General features: G+C 44.8%; 1 protein-coding gene across 1 annotated transcript in view; it reads right to left on the minus strand.

The window, feature by feature from the left end:
• Positions 1 to 24,689, minus strand: part of UST (uronyl 2-sulfotransferase) — an 813,325-nt gene that overhangs the window by 426,804 nt on the left and 361,832 nt on the right. The window lies entirely within an intron of this gene.

Genomic DNA, 24,689 nt, shown 5'->3' on the forward strand with positions numbered 1-24,689 from the left:
CTTTCGTATAATGTTTTCTATCGCTTGCTAACAGAATATGTTGAGACTATGGATGCGAAAGATTGTTATGTGTGTACACAGATACCGACATCGGTAACCGAAGGGGTGACTTATCATCACATGCCTCTTACATATGGGATTACATGTAGTATAGTAACTTCTAGATTTTATGGTCAAACCAACATACAGTATTTTTATTCAAATTATGATGTTACCTTTGCATATGTTCCTATAATCACGCAGCTTAGCCAGATTGCTAAAGATTGGGATGCCAAAATTATGAGGGAATTTTTCGAGCCAATGCAACCTTTTGAAACAGCTCACGCTCATAGGGAGAATCTTACCTGCTCCCTCTCTGCAGTAGAAATAAGCTTTTTAGATCGCACAGATGATAGAAGGGCACACATGAATGCGAAATTAGAAAAGGAGCTACATAAGAGGACTTCAGTAGATAATTATGCTTTTGCTGCAATAAAGACACAAGGGAGAATAGCTTTAGATGCTTGGCATGTAGGGAAATTTTGTATATATCGAGGTGAATCTTATTATGACAACATTTTTGTAGGAGCGAGTGAATGTAAACATACGTTTATCTTTAAGGCCAAATGGACATTCATGCTGAACGGACTTGACCCTGTCATACCAGGTGTATATTACATTTGCGGGCATAATGCCTATTATCGTCTTCCAAAAGGATGGTGGGGGAGATGTTATTTGGGTATAGTGTTCCCAAAGGTTTATCAACTGGATGACCTATCGATGATTCCAAAGACATCTGGATCCCATCGTATCCAGAAAAGAGAGACCGCAGCTGCTGTGGTAGGAGATATATTTGGAGCCATGATTCCTTCATTGGGAGTTGTGTTGAGTTCCATCAAAATAAGAAAGTTGTCTACTATAGTGGATAACATGTTGACAAAGTTTTCAAGTGCTATAATCCTGATAGATGCTGAACTTGCAGCGGAAAGAGCTATGACTCTTCAAAACAGGCTTGCCTTAGACATTCTTTTAGCAAAGGATAGCGGCGTTTGCAAAATGCTTGGTGCACGACACTGTTGTACGTATATACCAGATAATAGTGTGAAGATTAAAACAATGCTTGCTAATCTAACAAAAGAAAGTGCAGATTTGAAGGAACTGAAGGAACCAGGAGTGTGAGAGAAGGTTGGAAAGGGGCTTGCTTCAGTGGGAAATTGGCTTGGTGGCATTTGGAATGGAATATTGCTAAAAATAATACAGGGAATTCTAATAGTTCTAATTTGCATATTTGGAATTTGGGGAATAAAAAGAGGAATATTAATGATCATGGAAAGAATTAAAAGAAGGAAGGAAGAGAAAATGATGAAAAGAATGGCAGAAGAATACAAAGCAAGGACAAGGGGAACTAAAAGGCAGAGAGAACTGACAGAATTTTAATGGAATAAAATTTGTGGGCATGGTTTGGTGTGATGACAAGTAGTCATCAGAGGAGGGATTGATGAAGCTGAAATGAAGGTTTTACATTTATTAGCGCATAAACGTAGTGTAGCAATAATCAAGTGTGACATTAATCGAACTAAATAAGATTGTACGGGGACAAATGTGCCCTCAGAGTAGTTTGCCAACATTTATAAGCGTGCTTCATATAACGTGATGTATTAGAATTGTACTAGCTTGACATAATCGTAAACGTGTGCCATGATTTGCTTGTTAGAAATGCTTTAGCTTAGCATAACTTTAGTGGAGGCTTTGGCCTAGCTGCCTTGTCTCATGATTTAGATGCTCGGATTTTTCCAACGTGCTAATAAACGTGTATTCTTGCTTGAAGCTGTACTTTTCCAGTGAGATCGTTCACATGCTTATCTTAAGGTTTCGTGCCAGCCTGGCATCTTTTTTTTTCACTCCAAGGTCAATCTGCAGGTGCAGACAATGGACGCTCTGAAAGTGAGTTAATTGGTAAAATATGTTGCAACTTACGTTCCCGACTCCAAGGATAATGTATGCTTAGGTAAAAGCTTGAGAACTGTTGTTTTTGATTGGTCAATTTGAAGCTAACCTATGAACCCTCCAATGGAAGACCCTACTGGATTTGAACTGTTGTCTATAAAAACCAGGTGCACGAGGAAGAAAGCGGGCATTACCTATCGGACATTATTGCCGATCTTCTACGATGCCAATTTGATGTTCGACGCCATTTTGAGAGACTTTGATGCTTTCTCTAATCGAGAGAAAGAGACTTTAAGTAATTCTCGCCCTAGAGACTTTAACTTTGATTTGCCCCTTTGCATGAAGTAATAGATGTCCTTTTATCTTGCCGCTGTGAGGCATTTGCCCCGTCCACCCTGCCCCTTTGCCCCCGTCCCATGCTGATCGGAACCGGTACCCATGCTGATCGAAACCGGTACCTGTGAGACGAAGACTTCCTTGAATGCTGATTGAATTTGGTAAATATGAAAGGAAAATTGTACAATTGCATTGTGTTTTCTTTTTAGGTAACCAACTGCTGATTTTTGATAAGCGCCTTAGTTAGGAGTTTTTCTAAATTAATGTTGCTAAATTGTTTTGCATGAAGTCCCACATGCTGATGCTAATTTGAGGTTAGATGAGGATTCATTTGATGCACGATGCAATTTGAGACCTTGTTATGCTGACTAAATGTATGCAATTAGCCCATTACAGATTGTAGTTTTAGTGGTTTGCGTTGCCATCATAGAAGGCATTGTTATTCAAATGCTGCATAGATTGCATCTGTTTCGCCGTTATGGACAGCTATTAATGTTCATTTACATATATCATTTGGTGTTGAGACACATCTACATTGTGCTAGCTTTGTTAATATAGGGAAATAAATTCATTAACTTTGCATAAACTGGTGTGGTTATTCATGACCGAGAGGTCATGGTTTCGCCGAAATGTATTCTGGATTAATTGTGAAGTGTTATGTTGATCAAGGTATTGCCTATGTCCGTTATTGATTATCGATTATTGATTTGATTGATTACTCCCGAGTAAGGAGAGTCCCACTTGGTCAAAAGATTCATCGACCTTAAGAGCGTCCAACTACAGGTAAATTAGTAGGCTGGAAACGCTCTATCAGTAGCAGAGTGGAGTATTTCACGGTGTCAAATGTGGCACTGAGATCTAGAAGAATTAGTGTTGCAGTGCAGCCTGAGTCCACTTGGCCTTGAAAATATTGCATCACACTAAGAAGGGATGATTCAGTGCTATAACCAGCCCTGAATCCTTGTTGAGATGGATGCAGTATCCCATTGAGCTCAACATATGATGTAAGTTGTTGATTAACATATTTTAGAACACCTTGGTAAGTGTAGGTAAAAATGAGATGGCCTATAATTTGAACATGTGAAAGGATTAAGTTTAGGTTAAGTAGAGGTGTGACTTAGGCCTGCTTCCATGCTACAGGGACAGACCCTTCAGTCAGAGAGACATTAAGGAATTGGGTAAGATGCTCCAAAACTGGCATGTCTAGAGTACATGAAACAGAAGGTGGGCAATGATCCTGACCTGGTTGCTGCCAATAATGGCATAAATGTAGTAAGTACTAATGGACAAAAGGTATGCAAAACACCAGATGGACATAGAGCAAAATCATCTGAACAAGCTGTTGATGTCTCAGAGAATGTGATTCAAATACCCTCTACCTTTTTCTTAAAGAAATGTATGATTTTGTCACATTGGTCCTGTGAAAGAATTGTCTTAGGGGCTGTCACAACTTGGGCAAAGAGATTTCTTACCACCCTGAATAGGGTTTTAGGGCAATTATTACCCACAGCAATTTCACTCTGTATAGTATTTCGCTCCAGCAAATGGCATTGTTTCTGATAGTACTTTAAAGCCATCCTATAGCTTTGTTTAACCTCAGCATTATAGGATTTTCACCAAGCTCTTTCCAAGCCCTTATAAACTTTTTTAGCTGATGCAGTGACTCTTTGTACCACAGGTGGGAGAAAGAATTTCTATGATGTTTCTTACATATAATGGGAGCTAAGACATCCAGGGAGGATCTCATTTATGTAGCTATGATTGCTAAGTCTTCTTCTATCGCCTGGCTCAAAACAGGTTGATTAGCAGCCAATGCTATATTAAGAGCAGAGAGATCTCGGTTCTCCAATTCCTGCCAAGAGTCTTGACTGGCTGTCCCAAGTAGGAGCTCCTGGAAGGGCAGGGAGGGAAAACGGGACTGTAAAATTGTCAGACCATGGTACAGGAATTGGTTAGTCTGTCTGCATGTTGCTCAGATATGAAAAAATGGGATCCAGAAGATGACTAGCAGTATGGGTGGCAGATTTTGAATAAGCTGCATACAAAGTGCAGTGAAATCCTTAATTAAGGATGTAGTTATATTACAGGTTGCATTGTTAAAGTGGACGTTGAGGTTGCCTAAGATAGTAAAGTTAGAGTATTTGAGGATAAGTGAAGCAAGAGCTTCCGAAACACTCGAGCTCTAATTTGAAGCATTGCCAGGTGGTTGGTAAATGAGAGCACCTGACAGGTTGTCTCTTTTACATTTAAAATGCTCTTTAAAAATAATAGCAATGGCTACCCTTTTTTGGTATCTCAGTCCAATCTTGGTATCCAGTAGGATGGGGGTAAGGCTATGATTACATCAGGCCCTCAGGCAGAGTTTAGTCATGACTCTGTAAGAAAGACCACATCTGGCCTGTGGTCTGTCAAGAGGTTATACACATGCTTCACTGATGTACAAAATTGAGGCTAAAATACTTGTAACCTCTGCCACCGCAGGTGGTGTCGGCCTTGACGGTCATTACCGGGGCTGAGGGGCTTGTGTCAGATTCAAAATCTGAGATAGTGGTCTTAAAATTACAATAAAGGCAATTCCTAGTAGTTACTGCATGCTTTAAGTCAGAGAAAGGGGGCAGGATCTAGATGCGGGTGGGCGTAATAATTATAAATGAGCAGCGGAGGATGAAAGCCTACTTGGAATGTCAGAGGCAGCATTCCAGGCCCCTCGAGCCAGTCGGGCGCGGATGGCCGTAGGCACGCCAAAGGTGCGCTAGCAGTGCACACGCTGCGCACCTCCACTGTGCATCCACACCACGGCTGCATTTAAATGAGCTGCCATGGGGCAGAAAAACAAAAGTGGAGTGCTAACTGTGAAGAGACACGACAGATCAAAAATGACTGACGGTAATTCAATTTTCCCCAAACTATAACAGGGCCCTTTCCCTCAGAACATAAATTTGCATGGTTTCAACAATTTTTAAACACAACAAAACAGTGTTAAAAGTCGCATCAGAGCAGTTAAAGATTACACTAAAACACCTTGGCCCGTATTTATACTTTTTTAGCGCCGCATTTGCGTCGTTTTTTGACGCAAAAATGGCGCAAACTTGCAAAATACCATTGTATTTTGTAGGTTTGCGCCGTTTTGTGTCAAAAAGCGGCGCAAATGCGGCGCTAAAAAAAGTATAAATACGGGCCCTTATTTTTTAGAGGAGAGCAGGTAGGTGAGTGCCGCAGCCACATTTAAATGCGCTGGCATGGGGCGAAAAGACAAAAGTAGAGCACATGAGTGCTAACTGTGAAAAGACAGGGCCTATCAAAAATGGCCGACAGTAATTAAATTTCCCCTAAACTATAACAGGGCCCTTCCCCTCAGCACATAAATTTGCATGGTTTCAACAATTTTTAAACACAACAAAACAGTTTTAAAAGTAGCATCAGAGCAGTTAAAGATTACACTAAAATACCTTTTTTTTTACACGGGAGCTAGTAGGTGCGTGCCATAGCCGCATTTAAATGCGCTGGCATGGGGCGGAAAAACAAAAGTGGAGCACCAGAGTGCTAACTGTGAAAAAACAGGGCCGATTGACTGTCATTCAATTCCCCCAAAACTATAACAGTGCCCTTTGCCTCAGAACATAAATTTGCATGGTTTTAACAATTTTTAAACACAACAAAAAAGTTTTAAAGGCAGCATCAAAGCAGCAAAAGATTAGGCTAAAACACCTTAGCTTTCAGAGGAGAGCACCACAGGGTTCCTCAACACCCTTAAAACCACCACCTATGATTATGATGTCTTGCCCTGACTCTTCAAAGCCCTCTCTCGATAATCTCTCTCAACTGCTCCACATCATCAATGCCTCTTGCACATAAACCGTCATTCCAGAAGTTCTCAAAACAGGCCAGCGCATCTCACTTTTGAACTAACCTAGGCTACACTATCTCAACCTCACAAACTACCAGCCCATCATTCATCTACCCTTCATCGCAAGATCATTGATAAAGTAGTATATGCACAACTTCAAGATATATCAATGCCAAACATCTCCTGCACAACTATCAATCAGACTTTATACCATGCTGCAGTACTGAGACAGCTATCTTACAAATTACTGTCAACATCCTCTTGACCGCAGATGAAGATGAACCCTGCTTCCTTATGTTACTGGTTCCCTCATTTTGTCTTCAACAACATTGAACATCCAACTCTTGCTCATTCCCTGAAATCTTGAATGGGATTCACTGGGAATATCCCTTACTTGTTCTCTGTTTACCCGTCCAAATTGCACCAGTTTGTTCATATGGAAAGTCCAGGTCCCAGAAGATGATCATCACCTGCAGTGTTCACAAGGGTTTCATCTTGTCAATCATCATCCATGTGGATACTTTTGGGGCTCTACTCCCAGATAACAGCACCAAATTGTGATTCAAATCCATCTAGATATATGTATTTGAGCCTTTTTGGACTACGTGTTGCTTGTTGCAGGGTTTGATAGATTGGATGTCTGGTGTAGAGGAGCCTTTCACATATATGCTGTGTGTCAGCAGCATGTTAGTGAATTTTCATTCAATGCCAAGTCACTTGCATTCACCCTATGCACTGATCTAACCTCAGGGAACACAGAAGGACTGTTCCTGAACAAATGTCTACGTGGACGGAAATACCTTAGAAAAGGATGAAGTGAGAAGTTCAGTCCTTGTAAGGTGCTGCCCTTCTCCATGAAGTATGCATGTGCAACACAGTAATCTTCACATGCTGCAACGCTTTTTCATGCATACTGCGTGTATGTTTGAGAAAGCATTGGCAAAGCCAAAGTACCTGCCTTTTTAGGCATAGCTAGAAACAGCGATGGCTTTCTGTCAGATCTCATGTGAACAAGCAAATAATATGCAGATAGGGAAGCTCTGGGTCATTTTCATTTAGGTATTGCTTACTTTTTTAATGACAGTGTTTCTTCGTTGGCTCTCAGTTTCGTGTGTAGTTGTACACATTTTTGGGTGGTTGAACTGGCAAGCGAGTCAAAGGTTGCATGAATAGATGGAAAGATGGCTAAGTAACTGGGTTCACTGATGGATGACTGGATGAGCCAGAATGTGGATAACAGAGTACATATTATGATGTTGCGGGCCCCGGGCTCACATGCTGAGGAAATAAGGCACACAGAGACATAGTTGTGATAAATCTAGCTGGCCTCGAGCGCGTGCACTCATGCTCTTTTATTGGCAGGGCCACCTAACCAGTGATGCCTGTGTTGGATGAATGTGGGGTGGGTGTAAGTTCCAACCCTCAAGGAATGGCTATGTAACAAACACTACAACTTGCCCAGCAGGACACTACACGTATCTCAATGGGTGTGTATACAAGGTCAGATGACTGAGAAATGGATAAATGAATGCATGAGTGAATGGGTTAATGAGTGCAATGATACAACAGTGAGCGCATGGATGGTCACAGTGAAGCCAATGGTAGGAGGCTTTGCTTTTCCCTTTCACAGCATCATCAACACATTTACCCATTCATTTATCACGGCTGTCAGTCAAAATTACAGCCTTGCAAGGAGTGTGAGTTACACTCATCCCCCATACTGAAAAACATCTCATCTTCATAGCTCTAAAGCACATACCGCGTAGACAGCAACGGATGCTTCCACACACCCATAGAAAAGATGTGACATGTGTAGCAGCAGTGCATGCTTCCACGTACACAGAGAACAGGTACAGCATGTGAATCCATAGTCCAGCCTCCCTCACATGCACTGATAGGGTCACAATAGATCTGCGTTTGTGTGAGTGAACAAGATCCATTTAGATAGTCTAAGTGAGTCACTTAAATATATCTCAAGGGGGATCACTGAAGACCCACCAGGAAAACCAACGAAAACAAAAGGTCAGCAGATTATAAAAAACATATAATAAATAGGTTTTTTTTAAATGCACAGAATGCACATACCAAGGTCCCAAGCGATGAAAATATAATCTGAATCACTCTTTATCTGTCTTCCTGTCTATGAGGATTTCCGACAGCTGAGTTGTGTGGATGTGTTTGCTTTAGATGATCGCTCCTTTTGCAAACCACCCAGATATTTTAGCAGTCGGTCAAGTTTAAGTAGTACTAGATGCAATGTAATCTATGGGATTATTGTTTCCTCAAGCATAAATAAAAACAGGCAGGCGGGAAGTTCTGGTGACCAAGAGAATGCATGTAACGAATGCACCCTGCCAGCACTAAACACGTGAACATGCAACCTGTTGTTTCACGGTGTTTCCCAGAAGCTGCTCATCACGGATTTGGATTTTCCCACAAACTGACAACATAAACCATGTCCGTGGCCTCGAAAAGCTTATTACTCCTCACAAACCACCATCATTTGTTTAATTCCAAACCTTTAACCTGAATCTTCCAACCAAGCGTTGTTTTCCTTACATTTAGAAGTATGAATAGATAAATGAAAGTCGGATGAAGGAGTGCAAAATCTAATAGGTTAATTGTAGGGACACAAACATGTTCGCTGTAAATAGCACAGTATATGTACTGTGCACAAAATCACACGGATCCCATGTCTTTCGTTCTTGTGTGTTTACTGGCTTTTAATTTCAAAATATCTTCTCATACATCTTCTAGAGTATCATATTACAGTATTATCATTCTATTTCCACCATAATCAATCACCACAAGCACAGCCGACCTGCATTTCACTGAAACCAGCATTTTCAGGACTTCTAAACAAATGTAAGTGGATTTACTATACTATGGCCCAGATTTAAGAGCGCCTAGCGTCACTTCAGCGCCGCCTTAGCATCATTTTGTTTTATGCTAAGGTGGCCTTTTACCCACACCATATTTACAAAGTGGCGCAGTGCATGCATTGTGCCACTTTGTAATCCTTTGAGCTACATTATGCCTGTGCCAAGCATAATGTATGCAAAGGGGATGTTCCCCCGTTGGGGGGGGGAGGGGGTTTGAAAAAATGTCACAGAGAAATCTAAGATATTTCTTTGCGTAATTCTTTCAGGACTTTTAACACCTGTGTAGGAAGTTGGCTCTGTATGTGCTATTTCAAAGTAAGGAATAGCATGCACAGAGTCCAAGGGTTCCCCTTAGAGGAAAAATAGTGGTAAAAATAGATAATACTAATGCTCTATTTTGTGGTGGTGTGGTCGAGCAGTAGGCTTATCCAAGGAGTAGTGTTAAGCATTTGTTGTACATACACATAGACAATAAATGAGGTACACACACTCAGAGACAAATCCAGCCAATAGGTTTTTGTATAGAAAAATATATTTTCTTAGTTTATTTTAAGAACCACAGGTTCAAATTCTACATGTAATATCTCATTCGAAAGGTATTGCAGGTAAGTACTTTAGGAACTTCAAATCATAAAAATTGCATGTATACTTTTCGAGTTATTGACAAATAGCTGTTTTAAAAGTGGACACAGTGCAATTTTCACAGTTCCTGGGGGAGGTAAGTTTTTGTTAGTTTTACCAGGTAAGTAAGACACTTACAGGGTTCAGTTCTTGGTCCAAGGTAGCCCACCGTTGGGGGTTCAGAGCAACCCCAAAGTCACCACACCAGCAGCTCAGGGCCGGTCAGGTGCAGAGTTCAACGTGGTGCCCAAAACACATAGGCTAGAATGGAGAGAAGGGGGTGCCCCGGTTCCGGTCTGCTTGCAGGTAAGTACCCGCGTCTTCGGAGGGCAGACCAGGGGGGTTTTGTAGGGCACCGGGGGGGACACAAGCCCACACAGAAATTTCACCCTCAGCAGCGCGGGGCGGCCGGGTGCAGTGTAGAAACAGGCGTCGGGTTCGCAATGTTAGTCTATGAGAGATCTCGGGATCTCTTCAGCGCTACAGGCAGGCAAGGGGGGGGTTCCTCGGGGAAACCTCCACTTGGGCAAGGGAGAGGGACTCCTGGGGGTCACTTCTCCAGTGAAAGTCCGGTCCTTCAGGTCCTGGGGGCTGCGGGTGCAGGGTCTCTCCCAGGCGTCGGGACTTTGGATTCAAAGAGTCGCGGTCAGGGGAAGCCTCGGGATTCCCTCTGCAGGCGGCGCTGTGGGGGCTCAGGGGGGACAGGTTTTGGTACTCACAGTATCAGAGTAGTCCTGGGGTCCCTCCTGAGGTGTTGGATCTCCACCAGCCGAGTCGGGGTCGCCGGGTGCAGTGTTGCAAGTCTCACGCTTCTTGCGGGGAGCTTGCAGGGTTCTTTCAAGGCTGCTGGAAACAAAGTTGCAGCCTTTCTTGGAGCAGGTCCGCTGTCCTCGGGAGTTTCTTGTCTTTTCGAAGCAGGGGCAGTCCTCAGAGGATGTCGAGGTCGCTGGTCCCTTTGGAAGGCGTCGCTGGAGCAGGATCTTTGGAAGGCAGGAGACAGGCCGGTGAGTTTCTGGAGCCAAGGCAGTTGTCGTCTTCTGGTCTTCCTCTGCAGGGGTTTTCAGCTAGGCAGTCCTTCTTCTTGTAGTTGCAGGAATCTAATTTTCTAGGGTTCAGGGTAGCCCTTAAATACTAAATTTAAGGGCGTGTTTAGGTCTGGGGGGTTAGTAGCCAATGGCTACTAGCCCTGAGGGTGGGTACACCCTCTTTGTGCCTCCTCCCAAGGGGAGGGGGTCACAATCCTAACCCTATTGGGGGAATCCTCCATCTGCAAGATGGAGGATTTCTAAAAGTCAGAGTCACCTCAGCTCAGGACACCTTAGGGGCTGTCCTGACTGGCCAGTGACTCCTCCTTGTTGCTTTCTTTGTTCCCTCCAGCCTTGCCGCCAAAAGTGGGGGCCGTGGCCGGAGGGGGCGGGCAACTCCACTAAGCTGGAGTGCCCTGCTGGGCTGTGACAAAGGGGTGAGCCTTTGAGGCTCACCGCCAGGTGTCACAGCTCCTGCCTGGGGGAGGTGTTAGCATCTCCACCCAGTGCAGGCTTTGTTACTGGCCTCAGAGTGACAAAGGCACTCTCCCCATGGGGCCAGCAACATGTCTCTGGTGTGGCAGGCTGCTGGAACTAGTCAGCCTACACAGACAGTCGGTTAAGTTTCAGGGGGCACCTCTAAGGTGCCCTCTGTGGTGTATTTTACAATAAAATGTACACTGGCATCAGTGTGCATTTATTGTGCTGAGAAGTTTGATACCAAACTTCCCAGTTTTCAGTGTAGCCATTATGGTGCTGTGGAGTTCGTGTTTGACAGACTCCCAGACCATATACTCTTATGGCTACCCTGCACTTACAATGTCTAAGGTTTTGTTTAGACACTGTAGGGGTACCATGCTCATGCACTGGTACCCTCACCTATGGTATAGTGCACCCTGCCTTAGGGCTGTAAGGCCTGCTAGAGGGGTGTCTTACCTATACTGCATAGGCAGTGAGAGGCTGGCATGGCACCCTGAGGGGAGTGCCATGTCGACTTACTCGTTTTGTCCTCACTAGCACACACAAGCTGGCAAGCAGTGTGTCTGTGCTGAGTGAGAGGTCTCCAGGGTGGCATAAGACATGCTGCAGCCCTTAGAGACCTTCCTTGGCATCAGGGCCCTTGGTACTAGAAGTACCAGTTACAAGGGACTTATCTGGATGCCAGGGTCTGCCAATTGTGGATACAAAAGTACAGGTTAGGGAAAGAACACTGGTGCTGGGGCCTGGTTAGCAGGCCTCAGCACACTTTCATTTGTAAACATAGCATCAGCAAAGGCAAAAAGTCAGGGGGCAACCATGCCAAGGAGGCATTTCCTTACACAACCCCCCCCCAAACGAAAGAGGATGAGACTAACCTTTCCCAAGAGAGTCTTCATTTTCTAAGTGGAAGAACCTGGAAAGGCCATCTGCATTGGCATGGGCAGTCCCAGGTCTGTGTTCCACTATAAAGTCCATTCCCTGTAGGGAGATGGACCACCTCAACAGTTTAGGATTTTCACCTTTCATTTGCATCAGCCATTTGAGAGGTCTGTGGTCAGTTTGAACTAGGAAGTGAGTCCCAAAGAGGTATGGTCTCAGCTTCTTCAGGGACCAAACCACAGCAAAGGCCTCCCTCTCAATGGCACTCCAACGCTGCTCCCTGGGGAGTAACCTCCTGCTAATGAAAGCAACAGGCTGGTCAAGGCCATCATCATTTGTTTGGGACAAAACTGCCCCTATCCCATGTTCAGAGGCATCAGTCTGCACAATGAACTGCTTAGAATAATCTGGAGCTTTTAGAACTGGTGCTGAGCACATTGCTTGTTTCAGGGTGTCAAAGGCCTGTTGGCATTCCACAGTCCAGTTCACTTTCTTGGGCATTTTCTTGGAGGTGAGTTCAGTGAGGGCTGTCACAATGGATCCATATCCCTTCACAAACCTCCTGTAATACCCAGTCAAGCCAAGGAATGCCCTGACTTGAGTCTGGGTTTTTGGAGCTACCCAGTCCAGAATAGTCTGGATCTTGGGTTGGAGTGGCTGAACTTGGCCTCCACCTACAAGGTGTCCCAAGTAAACCACAGTTCCCTGCCCTATCTGGCATTTGGATGCCTTGATAGAGAGGCCTGCAGATTGCAGAGCCTTCAAAACCTTCTTCAGGTGGACCAGGTGATCCTGCCAGGTGGAGCTAAAGACAGCAATATCATCAAGATAAGCTGTGCTAAAGGACTCCAAGCCAGCAAGGACTTGATTCACCAACCTTTGGAAGGTGGCAGGGGCATTCTTTAAACCAAAGGGCATAACAGTAAACTGATAATGCCCATCAGGTGTGGAGAATGCTGTTTTCTCTTTTGCTCCAGGTGCCATTTTTATTTGCCAGTACCCTGCTGTCAAGTCAAAGGTACTTAGGAATTTGGCAGCACCTAATTTGTCTATGAGCTCATCAGCTCTTGGAATTGGATGAGCATCTGTCTTGGTGACAGAATTGAGCCCTCTGTAGTCCACACAAAACCTCATCTCTTTCTTTCCATCTTTGGTGTGAGGTTTGGGGACTAAGACCACTGGGCTAGCCCAGGGGCTGTCAGAGCGCTCAATTACTCCCAATTCCAGCATCTTGTGGACTTCCACCTTGATGCTTTCCTTAACATGGTCAGATTGTCTAAAGATTTTGTTCTTGACAGGCATGCTGTCTCCTGTGTCCACATCATGGGTACACAGGTGTGTCTGACCAGGGGTTAAGGAGAAGAGTTCAGGAAACTGTTGTAGGACTCTCCTACAATCAGCTTGCTGTTGGCCAGAGAGGGTGTCTGAGTAGATCACTCCATCTACTGTGCCATCTTTTGGGTCTGATGACAGAAGATCAGGGAGAGGTTCACTCTCTGCCTCCTGATCCTCATCTGTTACCATCAACAGATTCACATCAGCCCTGTCATGGAAGAGCTTAAGGCGGTTCACATGGATCACCCTCTTGGGGCTCCTGCTTGTGCCCAGGTCCACCAGGTAGGTGACCTGACTCTTCCTTTCTAGTACTGGGTAAGGGCCACTCCATTTGTCCTGGAGTGCCCTGGGAGCCACAGGCTCCAGAACCCAGACTTTCTGCCCTGGTTGGAACTCAACCAGTGCAGCCTTTTGGTCATACCAAAACTTCTGGAGCTGTTGGCTGGCCTCAAGGTTTTTGGTTGCCTTTTCCATGTACTCTGCCATTCTAGAGCGAAGGCCAAGTACATAGTCCACTATGTCTTGTTTAGGCTCATGGAGAGGTCTCTCCCAGCCTTCTTTAACAAGAGCAAGTGGTCCTCTTACAGGATGACCAAACAGAAGTTCAAAGGGTGAGAATCCTACTCCCTTCTGTGGCACCTCTCTGTAAGCGAAAAGCAGACATGGCAAGAGGACATCCCATCTCCTTTTGAGTTTTTCTGGGAGCCCCATGATCATGCCCTTTAATGTCTTGTTGAATCTCTCAACTAAGCCATTAGTTTGTGGATGGTAAGGTGTAGTGAATTTATAAGTCACTCCACACTCATTCCACATATGTTTCAGGTATGCTGACATGAAGTTGGTACCTCTGTCAGACACCACCTCCTTAGGGAAACCCACTCTGGTAAAGATACCAATGAGGGCCTTGGCTACTGCAGGGGCAGTAGTCGACCTAAGGGGAATAGCTTCAGGATACCTGGTAGCATGATCCACTACTACCAGGATATACATATTTCCTGAGGCTGTGGGAGGTTCCAGTGGACCAACTATGTCCACACCCACTCTTTCAAAGGGGACCCCCACCACTGGAAGTGGAATGAGGGGGGCCTTTGGGTGCCCACCTGTCTTACCACTGGCTTGACAGGTGGGGCAGGAGAGGCAAAACTCCTTAACCATGTTGGACATATTGGGCCAGTAGAAGTGGTTGACCAACCTCTCCCACGTCTTGGTTTGTCCCAAATGTCCAGCAAGGGGAATGTCATGGGCCAATGTTAGGATGAACTCTCTGAACAGCTGAGGCACTACCACTCTCCTAGTGGCACCAGGTTTGGGGTCTCTGGCCTCAGTGTACAGGAGTCCATCTTCCCAATAGACCCTATGTGTTCCATTTTTCTTGCCCTTGGACTCTTCAGCAGCTTGCTGCCTAAGGCCTTCAAGAGAGGGACAGGTTTCTTGTCCCTTACACAGCTCCTCCCTTGAGGGTCCCCCTGGGCCTAAGAGCTCAACCTGATAAGGTTCAAGCTCCAAAGGCTCAGTTCCCTCAGAGGGCAGAACTTCTTCCTGAGAAGAGAGGTTCCCTTTCTTTTGCTGTGTTGCAGTTGGTTTCCCAACTGACTTTCCTGTTCTCTTGGTAGGCTGGGCCATTCTTCCAGACTCCAGCTCTACTTGTTCACCCTGTGCCTTGCACTGTGCTCTTGTTTTCACACACACCAGTTCAGGGATACCCAGCATTGCTGCATGGGTTTTTAGTTCTACCTCAGCCCATGCTGAGGACTCCAGGTCATTTCCAAGCAGACAGTCCACTGGGATATTTGAGGAGACCACCACCTGTTTCAGGCCATTGACCCCTCCCCATTCTAAAGTAACCATTGCCATGTGATGTACTTTTCTCTGATTGTCAGCGTTGGTGACTGTGTAAGTCTTTCCAGTCAGGTATTGGCCAGGGGAAACCAGTTTCTCTGTCACCATGGTGACACTGGCACCTGTATCCCTCAGGCCCTCTATTCTAGTCCCATTAATTAAGAGTTGCTGTCTGTATTTTTGCATGTTAGGCGGCCAGACAGCTAGTGTGGCTAAATCCACCCCACCCTCAGAAACTAGAGTAGCTTCAGTGTGGACCCTGATTTGCTCTGGGCACACTGTTGATCCCACTTGGAGACTAGCCATACCAGTGTTACCTGGATGGGAGTTTGGAGTGGAACCTTTCTTGGGACAGGCCTTGTCTCCAGTTTGGTGTCCATGCTGTTTACAGCTATGACACCAGGCCTTTTTGGGATCAAAGTTTTTACCCTTGTACCCATTGTTTTGTGAAGAGGCTCTGGGCCCACCCTCCTGTGCAGGTTTTTGGGGGCCTGTAGAAGACTCTTTACTATTTTTAGTTTTGGTTGTCTCATCACCCTTCCCCTGGGGAGTCTTTGTGACCCCTTTCTTTTGGTCACCCCCTGTTGAAGTCTTGGACACCCTTGTCTTGACCCAATGGTCCGCCTTCTTTCCCAATTCTTGGGGAGAAATTGGTCCTAGGTCTACCAGATGCTGATGCAGTTTATCATTGAAACAATTACTTAACAGGTGTTCTTTCACAAATAAATTGTACAGCCCATCATAATTACTTACACCACTGCCTTGAATCCAACCATCTAGTGTTTTCACTGAGTAGTCTACAAAGTCAACCCAGGTCTGGCTCGAGGATTTTTGAGCCCCCCTGAATCTAATCCTATACTCCTCAGTGGAGAATCCAAAGCTCTCAATCAGGGTACCCTTCATGAGGTCATAAGATTCTGCATCTTGTCCAGAGAGTGTGAGGAGTCTATCCCTACACTTTCCTGTGAACATTTCCCAAAGGAGAGCACCCCAGTGAGATCTGTTCACTTTTCTGGTTACACAAGCCCTCTCAAAAGCTGTGAACCATTTGGTGATGTCATCACCATCTTCATATTTAGTTACAATCCCTTTAGGGATTTTCAACATGTCAGGAGAATCTCTGACCCTATTTATGTTGCTGCCACCATTGATGGGTCCTAGGCCCATCTCTTGTCTTTCCCTCTCTATGGCTAGGATCTGTCTTTCCAAAGCCAATCTTTTGGCCATCCTGGCTAACTGGATGTCCTCTTCACTGGGGCTATCCTCAGTGATTTCAGAGGTGTTGGTCTCTCCTGTGAGGGAACCAGCATCTCTGACTATTATTTTTGGAGTCAGGGTTTGAGGGACCCTGTTCTCCCTAGATAGGACTGGTAGGGGGGAATTTTCCTCCAAGTCACTATCCTCTTCCTCTGAGTTGCCACCCTCAGAGGGGTTGGCCTTTTCAAACTCTGCCAAAAGCACCTGGAGCTGTATTTTGGTAGGTTTGGGGCCCATGGTTATTTTCTTTATTTTACAGAGTGACCTTAGCTCCCTCATCTTAAGATGGAGGTAAGGTGTGGTGTCGAGTTCCACCACAGTCACATCTGTGCTAGACATTTTGCTTCTAAAAGTTGGAATACTTTTTAAGAATCTACAACTAGTTCTAGGTTCTAATTCAAACTTTTACAAACTTTTAAACTCTAAAAGAAATGCTAAACAGGATCTAACACAAGGCCCTAGCAGGTCTTTTAAGAATTTAGAAAACTTTTCAAATTGCAAAAATCAATTTCTAATGACAATTTTGGAATTTGTCGTGTGATCAGGTATTGGCTGAGTAGTCCAGCAAATGCAAAGTCTTGTACCCCACCGCTGATCCACCAATGTAGGAAGTTGGCTCTGTATGTGCTATTTCAAAGTAAGGAATAGCATGCACAGAGTCCAAGGGTTCCCCTTAGAGGTAAAATAGTGGTAAAAATAGATAATACTAATGCTCTATTTTGTGGTAGTGTGGTCGAGCAGTAGGCTTATCTAAGGAGTAGTGTTAAGCATTTGTTGTACATACACATAGACAATAAATGAGGTACACACACTCAGAGACAAATACAGCCAATAGGTTTTTGTATAGAAAAATATCTTTTCTTAGTTTATTTTAAGAACCACAGGTTCAAATTCTACATGTAATATCTCATTCGAAAGGTATTGCAGGTAAGTACTTTAGGAACTTCAAATCATAAAAATTGCATGTATACTTTTCGAGTTATTGACAAATAGCTGTTTTAAAAGTGGACACAGTGCAATTTTCACAGTTCCTGGGGGAGGTAAGTTTTTGTTAGTTTTACCAGGTAAGTAAGACACTTACAGGGTTCAGTTCTTGGTCCAAGGTAGCCCACCGTTGGGGGTTCAGAGCAACCCCAAAGTCACCACACCAGCAGCTCAGGGCCGGTCAGGTGCAGAGTTCAACGTGGTGCCCAAAACACATAGGCTAGAATGGAGAGAAGGGGGTGCCCCGGTTCCGGTCTGCTTGCAGGTAAGTACCCGCGTCTTCGGAGGGCAGACCAGGGGGGTTTTGTAGGGCACCGGGGGGGACACAAGCCCACACAGAAATTTCACCCTCAGCAGCGCGGGGGCGGCCGGGTGCAGTGTAGAAACAGGCGTCGGGTTCGCAATGTTAGTCTATGAGAGATCTCGGGATCTCTTCAGCGCTGCAGGCAGGCAAGGGGGGGGTTCCTCGGGGAAACCTCCACTTGGGCAAGGGAGAGGGACTCCTGGGGGTCACTTCTCCAGTGAAAGTCCGGTCCTTCAGGTCCTGGGGGCTGCGGGTGCAGGGTCTCTCCCAGGCGTCGGGACTTTGGATTCAAAGAGTCGCGGTCAGGGGAAGCCTCGGGATTCCCTCTGCAGGCGGCGCTGTGGGGGCTCAGGGGGGACAGGTTTTGGTACTCACAGTATCAGAGTAGTCCTGGGGTCCCTCCTGAGGTGTTGGATCTCCACCAGCCGAGTCGGGGTCGCCGGGTGCAGTGTTGCAAGTCTCACGCTTCTTGCGGGGAGCTTGCAGGGTTCTTTCAAGGCTGCTGGAAACAAAGTTGCAGCCTTTCTTGGAGCAGGTCCGCTGTCCTCTGGAGTTTCTTGTCTTTTCGAAGCAGGGGCAGTCCTCAGAGGATGTCGAGGTCGCTGGTCCCTTTGGAAGGCGTCGCTGGAGCAGGATCTTTGGAAGGCAGGAGACAGGCCGGTGAGTTTCTGGAGCCAAGGCAGTTGTCGTCTTCTGGTCTTCCTCTGCAGGGGTTTTCAGCTAGGCAGTCCTTCTTCTTGTAGTTGCAGGAATCTAATTTTCTAGGGTTCAGGGTAGCCCTTAAATACTAAATTTAAGGGCGTGTTTAGGTCTGGGGGGTTAGTAGCCAATGGCTACTAGCCCTGAGGGTGGGTACACCCTCTTTGTGCCTCCTCCCAAGGGGAGGGGGTCACAATCCTAACCCTATTGGGGGAATCCTCCATCTGCAAGATGGAGGATTTCTAAAAGTCAGAGTCACCTCAGCTCAGGACACCTTAGGGGCTGTCCTGACTGGCCAGTGACTCCTCCTTGTTGCTTTCTTTGTTCCCTCCAGCCTTGCCGCCAAAAGTGGGGGCCGTGGCCGGAGGGGGCGGGCAACTCCACTAAGCTGGAGTGCCCTGCTGGGCTGTGACAAAGGGGTGAGCCTTTGAGGCTCACCGCCAGGTGTCACAGCTCCTGCCTGGGGGAGGTGTTAGCATCTCCACCCAGTGCAGGCTTTGTTACTGGCCTCAGAGTGACAAAGGCACTCTCCCCATGGGGCCAGCAACATGTCTCTGGTGTGGCAGGCTGCTGGAACTAGTCAGCCTACACAGACAGTCGGTTAAGTTTCAGGGGGCACCTCTAAGGTGCCCTCTGTGGTGTATTTTACAATAAAATGTACACTGGCATCAGTGTGCATTTATTGTGCTGAGAAGTTTGATACCAAACTTCCCAGTTTTCAGTGTAGCCATTATGGTGCTGTGGAGTTCGTGTTTGACAGACTCCCAGACCATATACTCTTATGGCTACCCTGCACTTACAATGTCTAAGGTTTTGTTTAGACACTGTAGGGGTACCATGCTCATGCACTGGTACCCTCACCTATGGTATAGTGCACCCTGCCTTAGGGCTGTAAGGCCTGCTAGAGGGGTGTCTTACCTATACTGCATAGGCAGTGAGAGGCTGGCATGGCACCCTGAGGGGAGTGCCATGTCGACTTACTCGTTTTGTCCTCACTAGCACACACAAGCTGGCAAGCAGTGTGTCTGTGCTGAGTGAGAGGTCTCCAGGGTGGCATAAGACATGCTGCAGCCCTTAGAGACCTTCCTTGGCATCAGGGCCCTTGGTACTAGAAGTACCAGTTACAAGGGACTTATCTGGATGCCAGGGTCTGCCAATTGTGGATACAAAAGTACAGGTTAGGGAAAGAACACTGGTGCTGGGGCCTGGTTAGCAGGCCTCAGCACACTTACAATTGTAAACATAGCATCAGCAAAGGCAAAAAGTCAGGGGGCAACCATGCCAAGGAGGCATTTCCTTACAACCTGTTAAAAGGGGACACACCACTGTTTACAATGGTCCCCTATGACTGTTCAGGGTAAGCACCAACATCTTGGCACTAACCCTAAAAAGTACATCAATAGCGTCAAAAATGTTGATGCTATTCCCCCTATCCTGCACCATGGTGCGCCGTATTTTAGATAAGTTGACCACATGGTGGCGGTTGGGGGGTGCTAAGGGGTGCAAGGAAAGTGGCACTGTACTGGGTGAAGCGCCACTTTCTTAAAATCTGCCCCTCTATATCCTGGACCTACGGTACATGCTCATGGTACAGTGATTCAAGAGGATACTAAATTACTGTACCAAAAATTGGAAAAGATAGGGGTTATACTACTGAATATCGACCCCTAGCATATCGACATATAAAATTGTGGAGAGAATAATGAGGAACAAAATATCAAAAACTAAGTGCACATAGTGAGGTATAGATTTATTATTCCTAACTCCATATCTACGTACCCTGAAGATATAGAGATTGTCAAGGAAAATGTATGCAGAGTTAGGTATAGAAAATCCATGCGTAACTTTTGATCATTTGGATTCAATATTTTGTCCACAACTTTTACATCTCTTGATATTCTGGACTCAATAGTAGGGGGGACACCCAGACAGAATGTGATGATGAAAGGACAGAAGCAATGTTAGAAATTTGGAATATCTTGAAAAATTATACAAGACCATATCAAACTAGATGCCCACATTTTTAACTGCCTGGAAAATCGAAGGGCTTTCTGGCAAATTGTAGGGGAAAAAAGACAAGATTTATCATTGTACTTCCAATATTTATCAAACACTCGGGCGGTGCATGTGGTTGGTGAAAAGTCTCCATCCTAGATCTCTGGGGAGGTTCATTCTTCTTTAGCGCACAAAGACAATATTGGGATATTTCATGACAAGCTCTTCAGTACCACTTGTAAAACTGCTAGTTTGTCTTAGAATTGTGCTGTGAAATGCACAATGGGATGGATTTTTCCCTAAGCAATATGCCCGAACCTCCTGCAAGAAGACAGAGTATCTTGACTTGGTTGCTCAGCCATATTTGCTGTAGCGATTTACAAGCAACGCTCAAGTTTTCACAGGGGATGGACCCACTTATTTAACATACTAGATGGATATTGAAATATTTCATCGGTGGACAATCGGAACTGCCAGTAAACCCTACAGTTTTTGGCCAGTGTGTTTCAAAACTGATTAGTTGAGGTACTATTGAGCCCTAGTTTAACCAAGATATTATTTAGGAGCTAACTTTCTCAGGCTATCATGGGGGGAGAGGCAGGCAGCAGTTCACTTGAAAACTACCTTTTGTGCAATTAAGGACAGATTTTAAATATTTTTAAGTCTGCTTTGTGTTCCCAGTACAATCCCTAGTTCATGTGTAATGCCACTGCTGAACAGGATGAACAGTATGGGATTATGACAGCAGACTCCCTGTGAACTTGGATCCCACTGAGTACATTCTCATGCACTCCCCACTTAACTTCGTTGAAATTATCAGTATGCAACACCTAGTATCAGACACTAGATAGTCTTTGGAAATAATTTACTCTGTAGCTTCCCACAAATGGTCACAGTCAATATGATCAAACATACCCTCCATGTCTATAAGCACAAGGAAGAGCGACCGCTTGGGCAACAACAAAAATCTATATAAAAGCCTGTCCTAGGGGACTCTGTTTCTGTCACACCTCAACTGGTTATGAGTCCAATTATTGCTGAGGCCCATTCTCTGGCCACATGAGCATTTCCTTTAACCAGCATCCATGCCTTCACTCTTAGGCCTGATGGTCCATAGAAAAGACCTGGTAATGGCTTAAGGACCCATGCTTTCGAACCACGAGTAAAACACTCCTTTATTTAATAATAATTTGGTACAGCACTAACCCACAGTCATAGGATCCTCTCGTTGCTTCGCATAACCTGGACCTGTAAAGAATGGAACAAGTCCCAACCGTCAGATTACAGGAGAGCTATACCAAAACAATAATATTCTCGCTACTATAAAAATGGAAAAAGGTATTTTGTATATTGCCAATAACAGACTTTTTTTTGCATATTATCGAGTAGATGACATAAATGACAAACGTACATTTTAAACAAAGGGGAGCTGTTTTTAGTAATGAAACACGTTATATGTTTATTGCAGTGGCTTGTAATTACAGCCTTAAGTGTGACTCACACTCAACAGCCGGGATGGTTGAATGGTTCCGAATTCAGCTTCGGAAAGGTCCAGCTAAGAAAAACAATGTGTCAGGGCCTGTCCTGCTAATAAATTATTATTGTGGCTTGAGTTCCTGGAATTCTTAAACATTGCACCTATGGTTATTTTCTTTCTTCTGGAGTTTGCTGCATTATAGCAACAATCTGCTTGTATCTTCATTAGTGCATCGAAATGGGTCTGGGATTTTCCACGTTTAGGAGGATTCTACTCCCCCTTGTCTATAGGTTCTGTCCTGTCCCGGCCATGTTTCATGTACATCCCCTCCCTCCCTTATGGCATTCTCAGGTTAAAAGCTATATGGGGACCAGATAGAGACTTCGGACAAACAGAATGCTGGGGATTTTCTCTGGCCCAGGATCTGCTTTTTTGGGTGCTCCTATAGCAAATAGATGAAAGCTAAGTTATTGGGCCTTCAGAGCTATGTGATGAATATTGTCTATGCACTGCCACCGAAAACACAAATGGTAAAATATAATACGTGGATTGAGAAACGTGACAATAAACGTGCATTGATCATTTATTATTACAATGCGAAGGTCAGATCCCTTGTTGTTACCATAGCATAGCCAATCGTGAGAGGACGCTGGTTATGGCCTCACAGGTGCACCTCAGAGTGACTTTACAGTGCTCACAAGATCCGCTGAAAGTGATTTTTTCCCTGCATGTATGTAACCCCTCATCTGTTAGTTAAATTGCTTCCTTTATAACTCCTACTGGACAGGAAGTAGTAGGATAGCATTTCCTGTTCTCTGTTTTACTACATGTGCCTTAAAAAAGTCTCTCTTTAGAAGTATTAGGCCAAATGTTCGACCTGACAGACTGCAATCTTTTTTGTTACTCAGATACAAACACACACACAAGTGGTGCAGGGAGTCCCCAAAGTTTGGGGTGCTCAGCTCATGACTTTATATGTCTGAGAGGCAGACATAAGGATTGGTTACGGGTGGTACTTTGTGAAACACAACACGAGTGGTGGGCGTCTCACTGGTGCCTAAACACATTTTGCAGTGTACTAATCAGGCCATTTGATACACAAGCACAAATACCTCTGCTACTGATATCACTTCATTTTACATATTCTAGAACTTTCTAAGCCTTTTAGACACTAATATTCATGTCCTGTATAAAAAAAGACCAAGAAAACTTAGTGTTGCTTTTAGCATCAGTCTACAACAGGGATCTTGAAACTGGGGAGCGGCCCCCCTAGGGGGGCCTCGAGTGATCCCAGGGGGCGTGGGGAGAGTGCCAGGCTCTGGCCAAAGGGAGCATTATACCGATAGCTGTGTTTTGTTTTATTGAGTGGCTGTGAGTCACCCTGTTATGGGCCAACAATAACATATGTTGTCATGTATATTCTAGCTGGGAGAAGGTGTGAAAAGGGAGGGGATTTTAAATATTCTTCAAACCCTTCACCCCCATTTCTATTAATCACACTGTGGATACATCCACGTTATTAACCCCTGCCTGATCAGAATAATATGTTTCACAATCATCACAATCATATATTTGATTGCAATTTTAAATCGGTAACAGAACCGAACTGCAACTCTTAAATAAGTCTAGACCTATTTAAACTGTGCCAGTTTAATACAGTAATTGTGTAAAATGTTGAGGGGTGATGATTTTTTTTTTTCGACAGGTGGGCCTGGCATTAAATAGTTTGAAGACCACAGCCACAAGCTGCCCATTTCATGTGTACTGTGAGTGTAATAATGTCAATGATTCACTCAGTTCAGAATACAGCACCATTATGGGTCCCATTATAAATAGCCTGGAAATCAAGGAGGGGATTTTGGGATCAAAGTTAACGATTCCAGGTAGAACCTCCTCTCCTGAATCGGGACATTATGAGATGAGGGTTTCCAGTACAGGGAATTACATGTGGAATCTTAAATTAATTGATCCTTGCCTGCATGTGTTTCTCCATCTGGTATATTTATTACTGACATTTTTCAGCTGCTTCATACTGGTGGAAAATGCCGGAGGGTCGGTTACGTGGTTTAGCCAGGCGAATTTTTACACATGAAAACACGGGCCACATGTGCCCTCATCCAGAACAGCAGACCACTCAGAATCAGGAGGGGTGATATCCTTCCAGTATATACCACTCCGATTCAAATAAGGGACTGGTAATGAGGGCCTCTGTCGTCCTCGTAATTCTACTGCCAAGTAAGTCGGAAATTGATTGGATTCGTTTGATCTTCATTTTTTGTTTTCATCTGGGTATGAGGTGCAATGTATATTAAGACTTTGCTCATGTGTCACTAACTTTAAATGTATTATTGGATATGTATGAAAGAATAAGTAGATTGACAGCTAAAATCATGTCAACTTTGTAAATTATCCTGAAAACCATGACAATATTTGGGGGGTAGGGGGATACTCTAGGGTATTTGACAGATAGGGTCCATCATTCCACATACATTGGCTGAGAACGGGGTGCCAACCCCGAGTAAGAGACTCACCCTGACACCAGCACATGCCTGATCTAATTAAGCACATATACGTCCTGTTATCATATTCTATCACACCATACATGCCAATGGATCTGATTCAGAAAAATTACCTCAGATTCAACAGACGTTAACGGAGGAAATAAATTGTCCTGCTTACTTTTTTAAATGTCCCTCTTCTAAAATGTTGTCATATATGCCATACTATCACACAGGCATACTAGATGATACAATGGACTTAATATTGTCTCTATTCCAATTGCCACAAATGTGTGTTGAACAAA

Source organism: Pleurodeles waltl, chromosome 5 (assembly GCF_031143425.1).
Source record: "Pleurodeles waltl isolate 20211129_DDA chromosome 5, aPleWal1.hap1.20221129, whole genome shotgun sequence".
NCBI lineage: Eukaryota > Metazoa > Chordata > Amphibia > Caudata > Salamandridae > Pleurodeles > Pleurodeles waltl.